The sequence below is a fragment of the Pseudophryne corroboree genome, chromosome 1, assembly GCF_028390025.1.
Source record: "Pseudophryne corroboree isolate aPseCor3 chromosome 1, aPseCor3.hap2, whole genome shotgun sequence".
Taxonomy (NCBI): domain Eukaryota; kingdom Metazoa; phylum Chordata; class Amphibia; order Anura; family Myobatrachidae; genus Pseudophryne; species Pseudophryne corroboree.
This window is the reverse complement of record NC_086444.1, coordinates 964351747-964369973: the sequence shown is the minus strand read 5'-3', so window position 1 is coordinate 964369973 and position 18227 is coordinate 964351747. Positions and strand designations below refer to the sequence as shown.

Sequence of the window (18227 nt, the reverse complement as noted above, 5' to 3'; positions counted from 1 at the left end):
CCACAGCTGGCACTGACTGCTGTCACCCTCTCCCTATCACCCACAGCTGGCACTGACTGCTGTCACCGTCTCCCCGTCACCCACTGCTGTTACCCTCTCCCTGTCACCAGCTCCCTGGCATCACCCACTGCTGTCACCCACTGCTGTCATCCTCACCCTGGCGTCATCCTCTCCCTGGAGTCACCCACTCCCTGTCACCACTGCTGTCACCCACTGCATCTCCCCTGCATCACTGTCTCTCCATTACATCTCTCTCCTGACACCCTCTGTCTTTCCAAGGCATCACCCTCTCCTCATTATACAGCCACACCATGATTGCAAGATCACACCCACTTATAAGGGACCACGTGTACCTTCAGCACATGCAGGGACAGTGGCAGTAGCAGGCACCGGCTGAGGGGCGGTAGCGGGCATCGGTGGGACTCGGCAGACATTATGACTGCAGTGCCTCACCAGCCACTGACCTCACCGCATGCCACTGGTACAAATACAAGTCAGTCACACAGTTGGACCCCTGACAAACCAATGGCTGCTCAGAATGTTCATTGCAACTAAGCTGCTGGAGCCATTTCATCAAAATACTGCATTTGACTAGTTAACCCCCGTTTCCACCCATATACTGTACAATCATGGACTGTCACTGACTGCCTGTAATACTGTGAACATATTCTCACTGTGACAGCACATGAGCAGTGCAGCTCAGATGCATGGGCAGTATAACAATAATCGCTTAACTGCGCAATATCAGCATTGTGAACTGTTTGTGTCCGCCCCTGAATCAGGCCTTTCATTTCAGTCTCTAATCTCCTACTGTATCTGAAATATGAGACTAACTATTCATATATATTAGAGAGCTGTTCCCACACTCCAACAGTACAATGGTCGCAAGTAAACTAGCATCATACTGTATATTGGCCCTCATTCCGAGTTGTTCGCTCTGTATTTTTCATCGCATCGCAGTGAAAATCCGCTTAGTACGCATGCGCAATGTTCGCACTGCGACTGCGCCAAGTAACTTTACTATGATGAAAGTATTTTTACTCACGGCTTTTTCTTCGCTCCGGCGATCGTAATGTGATTGACAGGAAATGGGTGTTACTGGGCGGAAACACGGCGTTTCAGGGGCGTGTGGCTGAAAACGCTACCGTTTCCGGAAAAAACGCAGGAGTGGCCGGGGAAACGGTGGGAGTGCCTGGACGAACGCTGGGTGTGTTTGTGACGTCAACCAGGAACGACAAGCACTGAAATGATCGCACAGGCAGAGTAAGTCTGGAGCTACTCTGAAACTGCTAAGTAGTTAGTAATCGCAATATTGCGAATACATCGGTCGCAATTTTAAGAAGCTAAGATTCACTCCCAGTAGGCGGCGGCTTAGCGTGTGTAACTCTGCTAAAATCGCCTTGCGACCGATCAACTCGGAATGAGGGCCCTTAATTCTCTCCTTTTTCGCTAGACTTTTTCATTTGCAAATGAAAATGTATATTTTGTGGGTTATCCAAGTGATGGTTCTGCATCTTATTAAAGCAAAATGTCATGGCTAATATGTGATTGCAATACATAAGATGTGAAAGGCAGATTATTAGCAGTTGCTAAATAAATTGCACAACTACAACCCTTTTACACTAACATGCGGGAGGACACCAAGCACCGGGCAAGTCCGCCGGGCATGCTGGGTCCTGCCCCCAGCTAACATGCGAGCACTTCGCTCAGCAGCGAAGTGCTCTCATGATTAGAGCTGCCCCCTGCCTTTGCAGCCTAGCTGTGAAGGAAGACGGAGAGCTGCCATTTTTTGGGTCGCAGCAGCTGCCTGTCATGTCACGCAGTTGCTGCAGCCCGCCCCACAAACGGTCTGGACACGCCTGCATTGTCCGGACCGTGCCCCCCAAATGATGCGTTGATGCCCCCACAAAAGGCAGCATCGATGCCCCGTCACCACCCCCCACCAGGACTTAGAGAACGCAGTTTAAGACCTTGCACATGCGCGCCGCATCGTGCGCACATGCACACATGTGCTGAAATTGCCTAATTGCGTTTTCAGCACATTACCATTTGATGCTGCATGGGGGCCATAAATAATCTGGAAAATTGTTAAAACTTGAATTCAGCTTACATTTAGATTTAGGCAGCTATAGAGCTGCATGCTAATTATAAAATATGCATAATGGAAGTATTTATCTGCTGCCTTTTTAATGTCTTTATATTAAAATGTATAATATGTTGTTAGTGCTGTATGTATTTTTATTTAAAACGCAAAAGATAAATCCTATCAGTAAGACTTTTCATGCATACTAATCAAAGGTGTGACCAACTAAATAATATCCAGTCAATAATGATCATGCAGCTGTAATATGTAGATTCAGTAAAAAGCAAGATGTGTCATTAGATTTATTTCAACAAAACAGACATACAAGGTGATATCTTAAAAGAACTAGACTCTAGATTTCGAAAATCCCTTTCTTCGAGTGCAGAAATATGTACACCTTTTTGCTCTTGTAGAATGGGATTTCTGAAGCCCATATTTTGCTTCTGACTGAACCTACCTATTGTATTTTGGTTTGAGGACACATACAGTATTTTACAAGTGCACCACCGCTCCTAAAGGGAGGTTGTGACTAGGAGACTCCACATCAAAACTTTTTCTCTTTGGACTGTACCTGTGATGTCTTGTATAACAGAATTCAACTAACAGATTAGCACACAGGCATACTAAAATTATTTTTATTTTATTTTATTTATTTTATCCCAGATTCTTATCATCATTTATTTGTAAGGTGCCATAAACAACCTGCAGTGGGTTTGAACAAAGATCATATTTAACAGTATTAATGTGCGGACAATAATATATAATACATTATTCCACAATACAAAATTATACAATGACCAATCAACAATACCGAACATAGGGGGTAATTCCAAGTTGATCGCAGCAGGATTTTTGTTAGCAGTTGGGCAAAACCATGTGCACTGCAGGGGAGGTAGATTTAACATGTGCAGAGAGAGTTAGATTTGGGTGTGGTGTGTTCAATCTGCAATCTAATTTGCAGTGTAAAAATAAAGCAGCCAGTATTTACCCTGCACAGAAACAAAATAACCCACCCAAATCTAACTCTTTCTGCACATGTTATATCTGCCTCCCCTGCAGTGCACATGGTTTTGCCCAACTGCTAACAAAAATCCTGCTGCGATCAACTGGCAGCCACTAGACCAGCGAAACGCGTTGAGCCAAGGACACTGACCACCACCATTGGATCCACTTTATATCTCCTGTACTTATTGGACTCCTTCACCTCTATTTGGACATTTCCAGACCTGGAATTTGAAAAAAAACCCTGCTGCTAATTGGATCCCTAAACTGCCAAACTGAGATCCACGGGGATAATTTCCATAAGGACTGGGTAATTACCAAAATTTCAAATAATGAGGAGCGAGTCCTAACCAGAGACTGCATATACAATCAATATATAAGTGAGATCCTAGTGGTCCTATTCCCCTTAATTGGGAGTTTATAAAGTCATTTCGTTTATTTGTGTGATATTTTTAATCAATCATTTTATATTTCTTAATGTTCATTAAAATCATGTGATATTATATTATAAATATTCTTTTCGTCCCTAAAGAAAATGTGGAAATCCTCACCATAAATGGTGAAGAAAAGACAGGCGCTTTAACTGAGCTGGTTTCCTAAGCTGCTGTTGGAAACGGGATGATAGTCATTCACCCCAACAAAACATACATATGAAAAAACAGAAAAATACCAACTGCGCTCAAAAGTAATTTTTATATAATTAAAACTGATAATCACAGATACACATATACATATACATATAATTACCTACATATTAAAATCAGACACTACTGATGCGAAAACAAGTATTGGAATACTTTGAGCCTTATTGAGCCACTCTCTATAAGTGATTTTCCACTTGGGGCAGTTTTTGTGTGCACAAAAAAGAATTAATGATTCAGCAGATGGTCAGCTGATTATTGGAGGATATTCATAAAGTCCTGCAACGCATGCGTTGATGTACCAAAAAAAAACAACTGGTATCCAGATGACAAAGGATAATTACCAAGTCCTTGGTGGTAGTTCAGCCGGGTATCCCACCTGGCGGGGTTCTGGAGCTAACTCTCTATCCCTCGCAGCAGGAATGGTGGTTCTCCCTTTATTGTATCCACACCAAACGGACTGGAATCTCCAGATGGTACACAGCGTTTGTGTAATGTGCTGGCAGGAGTCCTCAAAGATGCCCAAATAAGAGATGTGGCCCCCCTGACGCGTTTCGCTGTCACTTGGCAGCTTTCTTCGAGATACCAGTTGTTTTTTTTTGGTACATCAACGCATGCGTTGCAGGACTTTATGAATATCCTCCAATAATCAGCTGACCATCTGCTGAATCATTAATTCTTTTTTGTGCACACAAAAACTGCCCCAAGTGGAAAATCACTTATAGAGAGTGGCTCAATAAGGCTCAAAGTATTCCAATACTTGTTTTCGCATCAGTAGTGTCTGATTTTAATATGTAGGTAATTATATGTATATGTATATGTGTATCTGTGATTATCAGTTTTAATTATATAAAAATTATTCTTTTCGTCCCTTATTGGCATTTCAGCCGGCGCCAGTATAACCCCACATTACTCTTTCGTTTATTAAGGGGTTGACCACCCCTTATACTGGCTGCAGCTGACTGCGCACTCATATCTTTCTTAGTCGCCCAACTGAGCTAGCCAGGATGGATGTAGCTTCCAATACGACTGTCCCCTCTGGCGCTCCACCTCCAAGGATAACAGCAAGAGTGAGTGGTCAGACACCCCCCGCGCCTCATAGTGAACATCTAGAATTCTAGGCAGGAGCTCAGGGGAGACCAGGGCCAGGTCGATTCTGGAGAATGAGCCATGCGTACTGGAGAAACACAAGAACTGCCTAAGTGTAGGATGTCTAACTCTCCATGCATCCATCCACTGTACACTACTCAGGAAATCTGCAAATTTAGACGGGGTGCCCCCTACCCCAGGGGCCAAAGGGGACCTCCACCTATCCAGAGACACATCCAACACATTGTTAAAGTCCCCCAAGCAAATAACAGGGGTATGGGGGGGAGGAGGCAATAAATGAGGTGACTTTCTGCAAAACATCAAATGAGAAAGGTGGAGGGACATACACTGATAGCAGGAAAAAATTACGAGAATTCAATTTGCATTCCAAAAACACAAACCTACCATAAGGGTCAGTATTTTCCGTAAGTAATTCAAACTGGACAGATTTTTTAATCATGACTGACACCCCTCGGGAGAAGGAGGAGTGAGAGGAATGATACGCCCAACCCACCCAAGGCCTGCGGAGTGACAGCAGTCTATTGCCCTCTAAATGAGTCTCACTCAGACAAACAATATCCGGGTCGTATTTCTTAACCATTTTAAGTACCAGGGATCGCTTTACTTTATTATTGATACCCCGGACATTCCATGCCAGAAATTTTAAGGCAGGCATGGTATCCAAGTGGTCATCCGGGACACAGCACATACACACCTCGCAAGATGAGTAAAGGACCTCGCAATCAAAAATGTCTGCGCCCCCAACCCCCCACACAAAACATTATCCCGAAGACAGTGTTGTCCGTAGACCCCGGGCCACAAACCTAACCGGCCTAAACAGCACATCAGCACCTCACATGAAAAAAAACAGAAATATAGAAAACAATATGCTGTATAAAAAAAAACAGAACCCGCATAGAAACCAACAATACTCAGATACCAACCCCTCTCCCCGTATACCTTCCCAAACAGTGGCATACACATATCGCTAACAAGACCCATTCCTGGAGATCCAAGTGCCTACGGCAAACTAATGCGTAGCATAAAGGGGTGTGGTTCATCAAATCGACAGTATCTAGGTCGACAATGTTTAGGTCGACCACTGTAGGTCGACAGTCACTAGGTCGACATGGATGGAAGGTCGACAGGGTTTCTAGGTCGACTTGTGCTAGGTCGACAGGTCTAGAGGTCGACATGAGGAAGTTGGGGTTTTTTGTGTCGTTTTCTTCGTAGAGTGACCGGAATCCCAAATTACTGCACCGCGTCCCCTCGCATGGCTCGCTTCGCTCGCCATGCTTCGGGCATGGTGCCTTCGCTCCGCTACCGCTTCGCTCGGCACAGATTGCCGTTCCAATCGTAGTCCACGTGGATCGTTAAGTATGAAAAAATTCAAAAAAAGAAAAAAAATGTGAAAAACTCATGTCGACCTTTAGACCTGTCGACCTAGCACATGTCGACCTAGAAACCCTGTCGACCTTCCATCCATGTCGACCTAGTGACTGTCGACCTACAGTGGTCGACCTAAACATTGTCGACCTAGATACTGTCGATCTTCAGACCGGATCCCGCATAAAGACCTAAAGGCCCAGTGTAAAAAGCGACCTTAGAGGTATCTAACACAACGCTACAAAGTCCAGAACCACCGTAGCAGAAGGGTGCTCCCCGGACATATACTTGCATGCTGAAGGCCCATGTAGGAGAAAGATCAGGATATCAGTCCGGAGCAAGTTGACGGATACCTGGAGCATATCTGTCCAGACAGGCCACCGCCTCCCGTGGAGAACTGAAGAACTTGGTTTCCCCGTCTGCCACCACCCGCAATCTGGAGGAGAACAACATCGAGTAGGGAAGATTCAAGTCACGAAGACGCCGTTTAATAAGCAGAAACTGTGCCCGGTCTTTCTGGACGTCCGCTGCAAAATCTGGGAATGCCGACACCCGAACACCATTCCGAAGCAGGGGGCCCTTCGTGCGACCCATGCGTAGCACAGAGTCCCGATCTTTGTAGTGCAAAAATTTGGCTATGAAAGTTCGTGGTGGGGCGCCTGGAGGTAAAGGCCGGAAAGGTACTCTATGGGCCCGTTCCACCGCAAACTTGGGCCCTCTATGGGCCCGTTCCATACGCCTCCTTGAGCCATGATTCCAAGAAATCTTCAGGGTGTGCCCCCTCTTCCCTTTCAGGCAGGCCCACAAACCGCACATTATTTCTACAGAGGCGCCCTTCCATATCCAGAAGCTTGGTTTGCATTGTTGAAACTTGCTGAGAGACCGCCAACACAGATTGCTTTAGGGGGCCACAGAGATCTTCCAGATTGGAAACCCGCATCTCGGCTTCACCCACTCTCTCCCGGATTCTTTGGACATCCTGACGTAGTAAAGAAAGATCGCACTGCACCTTCTCCATCTTGTCCGACAAGCGTTGTTCGCTGCCCGCTATCGCCTCTAGTACCTGCTGGATAGATGGAGCGGAGGGCTGCATAGCGGTGCCCGAGTCGGCCCGAGCCGAGGGACCAGGGCAGGTAGGAGGGGATGATTTAGGAGATGGCTGCGCCGGTTGGGTGGCAGATTGGCGGGCAAATTTCTCCAACTTGGCCGCAGCCGCACTTTGACAGCCTTTTACCATATTAGCGCAACTGAAACCACCAACCGGTTACAACACGAATCCAATCGGACTCAGCCGGCACGCAGGTCCCAAGTATTCAGTGTCAGAGGGCCCAACAGTGAGCGAGCAATGTAGTATCAAATTTGCCCCAAAGCAGCCGGTGGTATACAGGAGAGGTGAGCCAGGAGGTCTCAGGGGTACAGGAAAGGAGTGAACCGAGGCAGTATATTAAGGCAGTGTATTAGGGAGCAGGGCAGCGCACCCACAGGCCCCTCAATCAGCCCCTGAGTCTCAGTGTAGTATTATATGCAGTAGCTGTTTCCAAAATGGCCACCGGGCCCACAGCCTCCCCTCTCCACCCGCAGCTCAGAATTCCCATGCACCAGGGGACAGTAATAGCAGGGCAATATTGTCGGGTGCAGGGGGGTGCCGCGTCCACCAGGCAATGTGCAGCGTTCAGTTTTTGCCGCGGGGACGCGCCTGCGTGCGCCCGCGGCAGCGAAGCGCCACCAAACTTGAGGCCGGGGATGTTCCTGCTAGAGATGAGCGGGTTCGGTTTCTCTGAATCCGAACCCGCCCGAACTTCATGGTTTTTTTCACGGGTCCGAGCAGACTCGGATCCTCCCGCCTTGCTCGGTTAACCCGAGCGCGCCCGAACGTCATCATGACGCTGTCGGATTCTCGCGAGACTCGGATTCTATATAAGGAGCCGCGCGTCGCCGCCATTTTCACACGTGCATTGAGATTGATAGTGAGAGGACGTGGCTGGCGTCCTCTCCATTTAGATTATAAGAGAGAGAGATTTACTGGAGTTTAGGACTAGGAGGAGTACTGTAGAAGTGTAGAGAGTGCAGAGAGTTTACTAGTGAGTGACCACCAGACAGTGCAGTTTATTTAATATATCCGTTCTCTGCCTGAAAAAAGCGATACACACAGTGACTCAGTCACATACCATATCTGTGTGCACTGCTCAGGCTCAGCCCAGTGTGCTGCATCATCTATATATATTATATATCTGTCTGACTGCTCAGCTCACACAGCTTATAATTGTGGGGGAGACTGGGGAGCACTGCAGTGCCAGTTATAGGTTATAGCAGGAGCCAGGAGTACATAATATTATATAGTGAGTGACCACCAGACAGTGCAGTTTATTTAATATATCCGTTCTCTGCCTGAAAAAAGCGATACACACAGTGACTCAGTCACATACCATATCTGTGTGCACTGCTCAGGCTCAGCCCAGTGTGCTGCATCATCTATATATATTATATATCTGTCTGACTGCTCAGCTCACACAGCTTATAATTGTGGGGGAGACTGGGGAGCACTGCAGTGCCAGTTATAGGTTATAGCAGGAGCCAGGAGTACATAATATTATATTAAAATTAAACAGTGCACACTTTTGCTGCAGGAGTGCCACTGCCAGTGTGACTGACCAGTGACCTGACCACACTGACCACCAGTATAGTTAGTAGTATACTTATATTGTGATTGCCTGAAAAAGTTAAACACTCGTCGTGTGACTTCACTTGTGTGTTGTTGTTTTTTTATTCTATAAAAATAAAACTCATTCTGCTGACAGACAGTGTCCAGCAGGTCCGTCATTATATAATATATAATATATACCTGTCCGGCTGCAGTAGTGATATATATATATTTTTTATATCATTTATCATCCAGTCGCAGCAGACACAGTACGGTAGTTCACGGCTGTGGCTACCTCTGTGTCTGCACTCGGCAGGCAGTCCGTCCATAATTGTATACCACCTAACCGTGGTTTTTTTTTCTTCTTTATACATACATACTACTACGACATCTCTTTATCAACCAGTCTATATTAGCAGCAGACACAGTACAGTACGGTAGTTCACGGCTGTGGCTACCTCTGTGTCTGCACTCGGCACGCAGTCCGTCCATAATTGTATACCACCTAACCGTGGTTTTTTTTTCTTTCTTCTTTATACATACATAGTTACATAGACATCTCTTTATCAACCAGTCTATATTAGCAGCAGACACAGTACAGTACGGTAGTTCACGGCTGTGGCTACCTCTGTGTCTGCACTCGGCAGGCAGTCCGTCCATAATTGTATACCACCTAACCGTGGTTTTTTTTTTCTTTCTTCTTTATACATACATACTACTACGACATCTCTTTATCAACCAGTCTATATTATTAGCAGCAGACACAGTACAGTACGGTAGTTCACGGCTGTGGCTACCTCTGTGTCTGCACTCGGCAGGCAGTCCGTCCATAATTGTATACCACCTAACCGTGGTTTTTTTTTCTTTCTTCTTTATACATACATAGTTACATAGACATCTCTTTATCAACCAGTCTATATTAGCAGCAGACACAGTACAGTACGGTAGTTCACGGCTGTGGCTACCTCTGTGTCTGCACTCGGCAGGCAGTCCATAATTGTATACTAGTATCCATCTCCATTGTTTACCTGAGGTGCCTTTTAGTTGTGCCTATTAAAATATGGAGAACAAAAATGTTGAGGTTCCAAAATTAGGGAAAGATCAAGATCCACTTCCACCTCGTGCTGAAGCTGCTGCCACTAGTCATGGCCGAGACGATGAAATGCCAGCAACGTCGTCTGCCAAGGCCGATGCCCAATGTCATAGTACAGAGCATGTCAAATCCAAAACACCAAATATCAGAAAAAAAAGGACTCCAAAACCTAAAATAAAATTGTCGGAGGAGAAGCGTAAACTTGCCAATATGCCATTTACGACACGGAGTGGCAAGGAACGGCTGAGGCCCTGGCCTATGTTCATGGCTAGTGGTTCAGCTTCACATGAGGATGGAAGCACTCAGCCTCTCGCTAGAAAAATGAAAAGACTCAAGCTGGCAAAAGCAGCACAGCAAAGAACTGTGCATTCTTCGAAATCCCAAATCCACAAGGAGAGTCCAATTGTGTCGGTTGCGATGCCTGACCTTCCCAACACTGGACGTGAAGAGCATGCGCCTTCCACCATTTGCACGCCCCCTGCAAGTGCTGGAAGGAGCACCCGCAGTCCAGTTCCTGATAGTCAGATTGAAGATGTCAGTGTTGAAGTACACCAGGATGAGGAGGATATGGGTGTTGCTGGCGCTGGGGAGGAAATTGACCAGGAGGATTCTGATGGTGAGGTGGTTTGTTTAAGTCAGGCACCCGGGGAGACACCTGTTGTCCGTGGGAGGAATATGGCCGTTGACATGCCAGGTGAAAATACCAAAAAAATCAGCTCTTCGGTGTGGAGGTATTTCACCAGAAATGCGGACAACAGGTGTCAAGCCGTGTGTTCCCTTTGTCAAGCTGTAATAAGTAGGGGTAAGGACGTTAACCACCTCGGAACATCCTCCCTTATACGTCACCTGCAGCGCATTCATAATAAGTCAGTGACAAGTTCAAAAACTTTGGGTGACAGCGGAAGCAGTCCACTGACCAGTAAATCCCTTCCTCTTGTAACCAAGCTCACGCAAACCACCCCACCAACTCCCTCAGTGTCAATTTCCTCCTTCCCCAGGAATGCCAATAGTCCTGCAGGCCATGTCACTGGCAATTCTGACGATTCCTCTCCTGCCTGGGATTCCTCCGATGCATCCTTGCGTGTAACGCCTACTGCTGCTGGCGCTGCTGTTGTTGCTGCTGGGAGTCGATGGTCATCCCAGAGGGGAAGTCGTAAGCCCACTTGTACTACTTCCAGTAAGCAATTGACTGTTCAACAGTCCTTTGCGAGGAAGATGAAATATCACAGCAGTCATCCTGCTGCAAAGCGGATAACTGAGGCCTTGACAACTATGTTGGTGTTAGACGTGCGTCCGGTATCCGCCGTTAGTTCACAGGGAACTAGACAATTTATTGAGGCAGTGTGCCCCCGTTACCAAATACCATCTAGGTTCCACTTCTCTAGGCAGGCGATACCGAGAATGTACACGGACGTCAGAAAAAGACTCACCAGTGTCCTAAAAAATGCAGTTGTACCCAATGTCCACTTAACCACGGACATGTGGACAAGTGGAGCAGGGCAGGGTCAGGACTATATGACTGTGACAGCCCACTGGGTAGATGTATGGACTCCCGCCGCAAGAACAGCAGCGGCGGCACCAGTAGCAGCATCTCGCAAACGCCAACTCTTTCCTAGGCAGGCTACGCTTTGTATCACCGCTTTCCAGAATACGCACACAGCTGAAAACCTCTTACGGCAACTGAGGAAGATCATCGCGGAATGGCTTACCCCAATTGGACTCTCCTGTGGATTTGTGGCATCGGACAACGCCAGCAATATTGTGTGTGCATTAAATATGGGCAAATTCCAGCACGTCCCATGTTTTGCACATACCTTGAATTTGGTGGTGCAGAATTTTTTAAAAAAACGACAGGGGCGTGCAAGAGATGCTGTCGGTGGCCAGAAGAATTGCGGGACACTTTCGGCGTACAGGCACCACGTACAGAAGACTGGAGCACCACCAAAAACTACTGAACCTGCCCTGCCATCATCTGAAGCAAGAAGTGGTAACGAGGTGGAATTCAACCCTCTATATGCTTCAGAGGTTGGAGGAGCAGCAAAAGGCCATTCAAGCCTATACAATTGAGCACGATATAGTAGGTGGAATGCACCTGTCTCAAGCGCAGTGGAGAATGATTTCAACGTTGTGCAAGGTTCTGATGCCCTTTGAACTTGCCACACGTGAAGTCAGTTCAGACACTGCCAGCCTGAGTCAGGTCATTCCCCTCATCAGGCTTTTGCAGAAGAAGCTGGAGACATTGAAGGAGGAGCTAACACGGAGCGATTCCGCTAGGCATGTGGGACTTGTGGATGGAGCCCTTAATTCGCTTAACAAGGATTCACGGGTGGTCAATCTGTTGAAATCAGAGCACTACATTTTGGCCACCGTGCTCGATCCTAGATTTAAAGCCTACCTTGGATCTCTCTTTCCGGCAGACACAAGTCTGCTGGGGTTGAAAGACCTGCTGGTGACAAAATTGTCAAGTCAAGCGGAACGCGACCTGTCAACATCTCCTCCTTCACATTCTCCCGCAACTGGGGGTGCGAGGAAAAGGCTCAGAATTCCGAGCCCACCCGCTGGCGGTGATGCAGGGCAGTCTGGAGCGACTGCTGATGCTGACATCTGGTCCGGACTGAAGGACCTGACAACGATTACGGACATGTCGTCTACTGTCACTGCATATGATTCTCTCAACATTGATAGAATGGTGGAAGATTATATGAGTGACCGCATCCAAGTAGGCACGTCACACAGTCCGTACTTATACTGGCAGGAAAAAGAGGCAATTTGGAGGCCCTTGCACAAACTGGCTTTATTCTACCTAAGTTGCCCTCCCACAAGTGTGTACTCCGAAAGAGTGTTTAGTGCCGCCGCTCACCTTGTCAGCAATCGGCGTACGAGGTTACATCCAGAAAATGTGGAGAAGATGATGTTCATTAAAATGAATTATAATCAATTCCTCCGCGGAGACATTGACCAGCAGCAATTGCCTCCACAAAGTACACAGGGAGCTGAGATGGTGGATTCCAGTGGGGACGAATTGATAATCTGTGAGGAGGGGGATGTACACGGTGATATATCGGAGGGTGATGATGAGGTGGACATCTTGCCTCTGTAGAGCCAGTTTGTGCAAGGAGAGATTAATTGCTTCTTTTTTGGGGGGGGTCCAAACCAACCCGTCATATCAGTCACAGTCGTGTGGCAGACCCTGTCACTGAAATGATGGGTTGGTTAAAGTGTGCATGTCCTGTTTTGTTTATACAACATAAGGGTGGGTGGGAGGGCCCAAGGACAATTCCATCTTGCACCTCTTTTTTCTTTTCTTTTTCTTTGCATCATGTGCTGATTGGGGAGGGTTTTTTGGAAGGGACATCCTGCGTGACACTGCAGTGCCACTCCTAGATGGGCCCGGTGTTTGTGTCGGCCACTAGGGTCGCTAATCTTACTCACACAGCTACCTCATTGCGCCTCTTTTTTTCTTTGCGTCATGTGCTGTTTGGGGAGGGTTTTTTGGAAGGGACATCCTGCGTGACACTGCAGTGCCACTCCTAGATGGGCCCGGTGTTTGTGTCGGCCACTAGGGTCGCTAATCTTACTCACACAGCTACCTCATTGCGCCTCTTTTTTTCTTTGCGTCATGTGCTGTTTGGGGAGGGTTTTTTGGAAGGGCCATCCTGCGTGACACTGCAGTGCCACTCCTAGATGGGCCCGGTGTTTGTGTCGGCCACTAGGGTCGCTAATCTTACTCACACAGTCAGCTACCTCATTGCGCCTCTTTTTTTCTTTGCGTCATGTGCTGTTTGGGGAGGGTTTTTTGGAAGGGACATCCTGCGTGACACTGCAGTGCCACTCCTAGATGGGCCCGGTGTTTGTGTCGGCCACTAGGGTCGCTTATCTTACTCACACAGCGACCTCGGTGCAAATTTTAGGACTAAAAATAATATTGTGAGGTGTGAGGTATTCAGAATAGACTGAAAATGAGTGTAAATTATGGTTTTTGAGGTTAATAATACTTTGGGATCAAAATGACCCCCAAATTCTATGATTTAAGCTGTTTTTTAGTGTTTTTTGAAAAAAACACCCGAATCCAAAACACACCCGAATCCGACAAAAAAAATTCGGTGAGGTTTTGCCAAAACGCGTTCGAACCCAAAACACGGCCGCGGAACCGAACCCAAAACCAAAACACAAAACCCGAAAAATTTCAGGCGCTCATCTCTAGTTCCTGCGGCCTAGGCCGGAAGTGCGGGTGGCAGCCGGCGCGGCCAGACAACGCTCTCCGGAGCCAGCCAGAAGACTCCCGCCGCTGGCGCGAGCACTAAGCAGGTAGCGTGTGCGGGCACAAGCACCGGAGCGGGGGCCAGGAGGGGTAACAGGATTAATTGGCCGGGGAGCTCCCGCACTCTGCTGCCTACCCGGATGCCGCCGTGGCCACACTCCATGTAGCTCAATACTTATTCCTCAAGTGCGAAGAAATCATGCTGTTTGGGGCCGGAGCTGACGTCACACACCCGCCCTCAAAACGTTTGGGAACGCCTGCGTTTTTCCAGACTTTCCCTGAAAACGGGCAGTTACCATCCACAAACGTCCTTTTCCTGTCAATCACCTTGCGAACAAAATTTTTGCACCATCCTGTCGCTGTGTGGCGACGTACAGACGCATTGCGGTGCATACGCATTTGCAGTAGTTCAATAATTGCACGCTGTGCGAAAACACAGCAGCGCTCAGGTCTGAATCGGGCCCATTGACCAGAATCAGCTATTGACAAAATACGGAGCATCACTGATAAGTAGCATCCCAATGATGTAGGTCAGCACTCAAAGTCATTGGCTTAGGAAACAGTGAGACAGGCGTGCTCTGTTAGAAAGGAAAACACAAGGGAATAGGACCTTGGGGGTATGGGGGTGAGGAGGCAATAAATGAGGTGACTTTCTGCAAAACATCAAATGAGAAAGGTGGAGGGACATACACTGATAGCAGGAAAAAATTACGAGAATTCAATTTGCATTCCAAAAACACAAACCTACCATAAGGGTCAGTATTTTCCGTAAGTAATTCAAACTGGACAGATTTTTTAATCATGACTGACACCCCTCGGGAGAAGGAGGAGTGAGAGGAATGATACGCCAAGGCCTGCGGAGTGACAGCAGTCTATTGCCCTCTAAATGAGTCTCACTCAGACAAACAATATCCGGGTCGTATTTCTTAACCATTTTAAGTACCAGGGATCGCTTTACTTTATTATTGATACCCCGGACATTCCATGCCAGAAATTTTAAGGCAGGCATGGTATCCAAGTGGTCATCCGGGGCACAGCACATACACACCTCGCAAGATGAGTAAAGGACCTCGCAATCAAAAATGTCTGCGCCCCCAACCCCCCACACAAAACATTATCCCGAAGACAGTGTTGTCCGTAGACCCCGGGCCACAAACCTAACCGGCCTAAACAGCACATCAGCACCTCACATGAAAAAAAACAGAAATATAGAAAACAATATGCTGTATAAAAAAAACAGAACCCGCATAGAAACCAACAATACTCAGATACCAACCCCTCTCCCCGTATACCTTCCCAAACAGTGGCATACACATATCGCTAACAAGACCCATTCCTGGAGATCCAAGTGCCTACGGCAAACTAATGCGTAGCATAAAGGGGTGTGGTTCATCAAATCGACGGTATCTAGGTCGACAATGTTTAGGTCGACCACTGTAGGTCGACAGTCACTAGGTCGACATGGATGGAAGGTCGACAGGGTTTCTAGGTCGACTTGTGCTAGGTCGACAGGTCTAGAGGTCGACATGAGGAAGTTGGGGGTTTTTGTGTCGTTTTCTTCGTAGAGTGACCGGAATCCCAAATTACTGCACCGCGTCCCCTCGCATGGCTCGCTTCGCTCGCCATGCTTCGGGCATGGTGCCTTCGCTTCGCTCGGCACAGATTGCCGTTCCAATCGTAGTCCACGTGGATCGTTAAGTATGAAAAAATTCAAAAAAAGAAAAAAAAATGTGAAAAACTCATGTCGACCTTTAGACCTGTCGACCTAGCACATGTCGACCTAGAAACCCTGTCGACCTTCCATCCATGTCGACCTAGTGACTGTCGACCTACAGTGGTCGACCTAAACATTGTCGACCTAGATACTGTCGATCTTCAGACCGGATCCCGCATAAAGACCTAAAGGCCCAGTGTAAAAAGCGACCTTAGAGGTATCTAACACAACGCTACAAAGTCCAGAACCACCGTAGCAGAAGGGTGCTCCCCGGACATATACTTGCATGCTGAAGGCCCATGTAGGAGAAAGATCAGGATATCAGTCCGGAGCAAGTTGACGGATACCTGGAGCATATCTGTCCAGACAGGCCACCGCCTCCCGTGGAGAACTGAAGAACTTGGTTTCCCCGTCTGCCACCACCCGCAATCTGGAGGAGAACAACATCGAGTAGGGAAGATTCAAGTCACGAAGACGCCGTTTAATAAGCAGAAACTGTGCCCGGTCTTTCTGGACGTCCGCTGCAAAATCTGGGAATGCCGACACCCGAACACCATTCCGAAGCAGGGGGCCCTTCGTGCGACCCATGCGTAGCACAGAGTCCCGATCTTTGTAGTGCAAAAATTTGGCTATGAAAGTTCGTGGTGGGGCGCCTGGAGGTAAAGGCCGGAAAGGTACTCTATGGGCCCGTTCCACCGCAAACTTGGGCCCTCTATGGGCCCGTTCCATACGCCTCCTTGAGCCATGATTCCAAGAAATCTTCAGGGTGTGCCCCCTCTTCCCTTTCAGGCAGGCCCACAAACCGCACATTATTTCTACAGAGGCGCCCTTCCATATCCAGAAGCTTGGTTTGCATTGTTGAAACTTGCTGAGAGACCGCCAACACAGATTGCTTTAGGGGGCCACAGAGATCTTCCAGATTGGAAACCCGCATCTCGGCTTCACCCACTCTCTCCCGGATTCTTTGGACATCCTGACGTAGTAAAGAAAGATCGCACTGCACCTTCTCCATCTTGTCCGACAAGCGTTGTTCGCTGCCCGCTATCGCCTCTAGTACCTGCTGGATAGATGGAGCGGAGGGCTGCATAGCGGTGCCCGAGTCGGCCCGAGCCGAGGGACCAGGGCAGGTAGGAGGGGATGATTTAGGAGATGGCTGCGCCGGTTGGGTGGCAGATTGGCGGGCAAATTTCTCCAACTTGGCCGCAGCCGCACTTTGACAGCCTTTTACCATATTAGCGCAACTGAAACCACCAACCGGTTACAACACGAATCCAATCGGACTCAGCCGGCACGCAGGTCCCAAGTATTCAGTGTCAGAGGGCCCAACAGTGAGCGAGCAATGTAGTATCAAATTTGCCCCAAAGCAGCCGGTGGTATACAGGAGAGGTGAGCCAGGAGGTCTCAGGGGTACAGGAAAGGAGTGAACCGAGGCAGTATATTAAGGCAGTGTATTAGGGAGCAGGGCAGCGCACCCACAGGCCCCTCAATCAGCCCCTGAGTCTCAGTGTAGTATTATATGCAGTAGCTGTTTCCAAAATGGCCACCGGGCCCACAGCCTCCCCTCTCCACCCGCAGCTCAGAATTCCCATGCACCAGGGGACAGTAATAGCAGGGCAATATTGTCGGGTGCAGGGGGGTGCCGCGTCCACCAGGCAATGTGCAGCGTTCAGTTTTTGCCGCGGGGACGCGCCTGCGTGCGCCCGCGGCAGCGAAGCGCCACCAAACTTGAGGCCGGGGATGTTCCTGCGGCCTAGGCCGGAAGTGCGGGTGGCAGCCGGCGCGGCCAGACAACGCTCTCCGGAGCCAGCCAGAAGACTCCCGCCGCTGGCGCGAGCACTAAGCAGGTAGCGTGTGCGGGCACAAGCACCGGAACGGGGGCCAGGAGGGGTAACAGGATTAATTGGCCGGGGAGCTCCCGCACTCTGCTGCCTACCCGGATGCCGCCGTGGCCACACTCCATGTAGCTCAATACTTATTCCTCAAGTGCGAAGAAATCATGCTGTTTGGGGCCGGAGCTGACGTCACACACCCGCCCTCAAAACGTTTGGGAACGCCTGCGTTTTTCCAGACTTTCCCTGAAAACGGGCAGTTACCATCCACAAACGTCCTTTTCCTGTCAATCACCTTGCGAACAAAATTTTTGCACCATCCTGTCGCTGTGTGGCGACGTACAGACGCATTGCGGTGCATACGCATTTGCAGTAGTTCAATAATTGCACGCTGTGCGAAAACACAGCAGCGCTCAGGTCTGAATCGGGCCCATTGACCAGAATCAGCTATTGACAAAATACGGAGCATCACTGATAAGTAGCATCCC

At 48.3% G+C, this 18227-nt stretch overlaps 1 protein-coding gene across 1 annotated transcript in view; it reads left to right on the top strand.

Moving 5' to 3' along the window:
* RXFP1 (relaxin family peptide receptor 1) overlaps positions 1 to 18227 on the top strand; it is a 589706-nt gene that overhangs the window by 89804 nt on the left and 481675 nt on the right. The gene's annotated exons all lie outside the window — the stretch shown is intronic.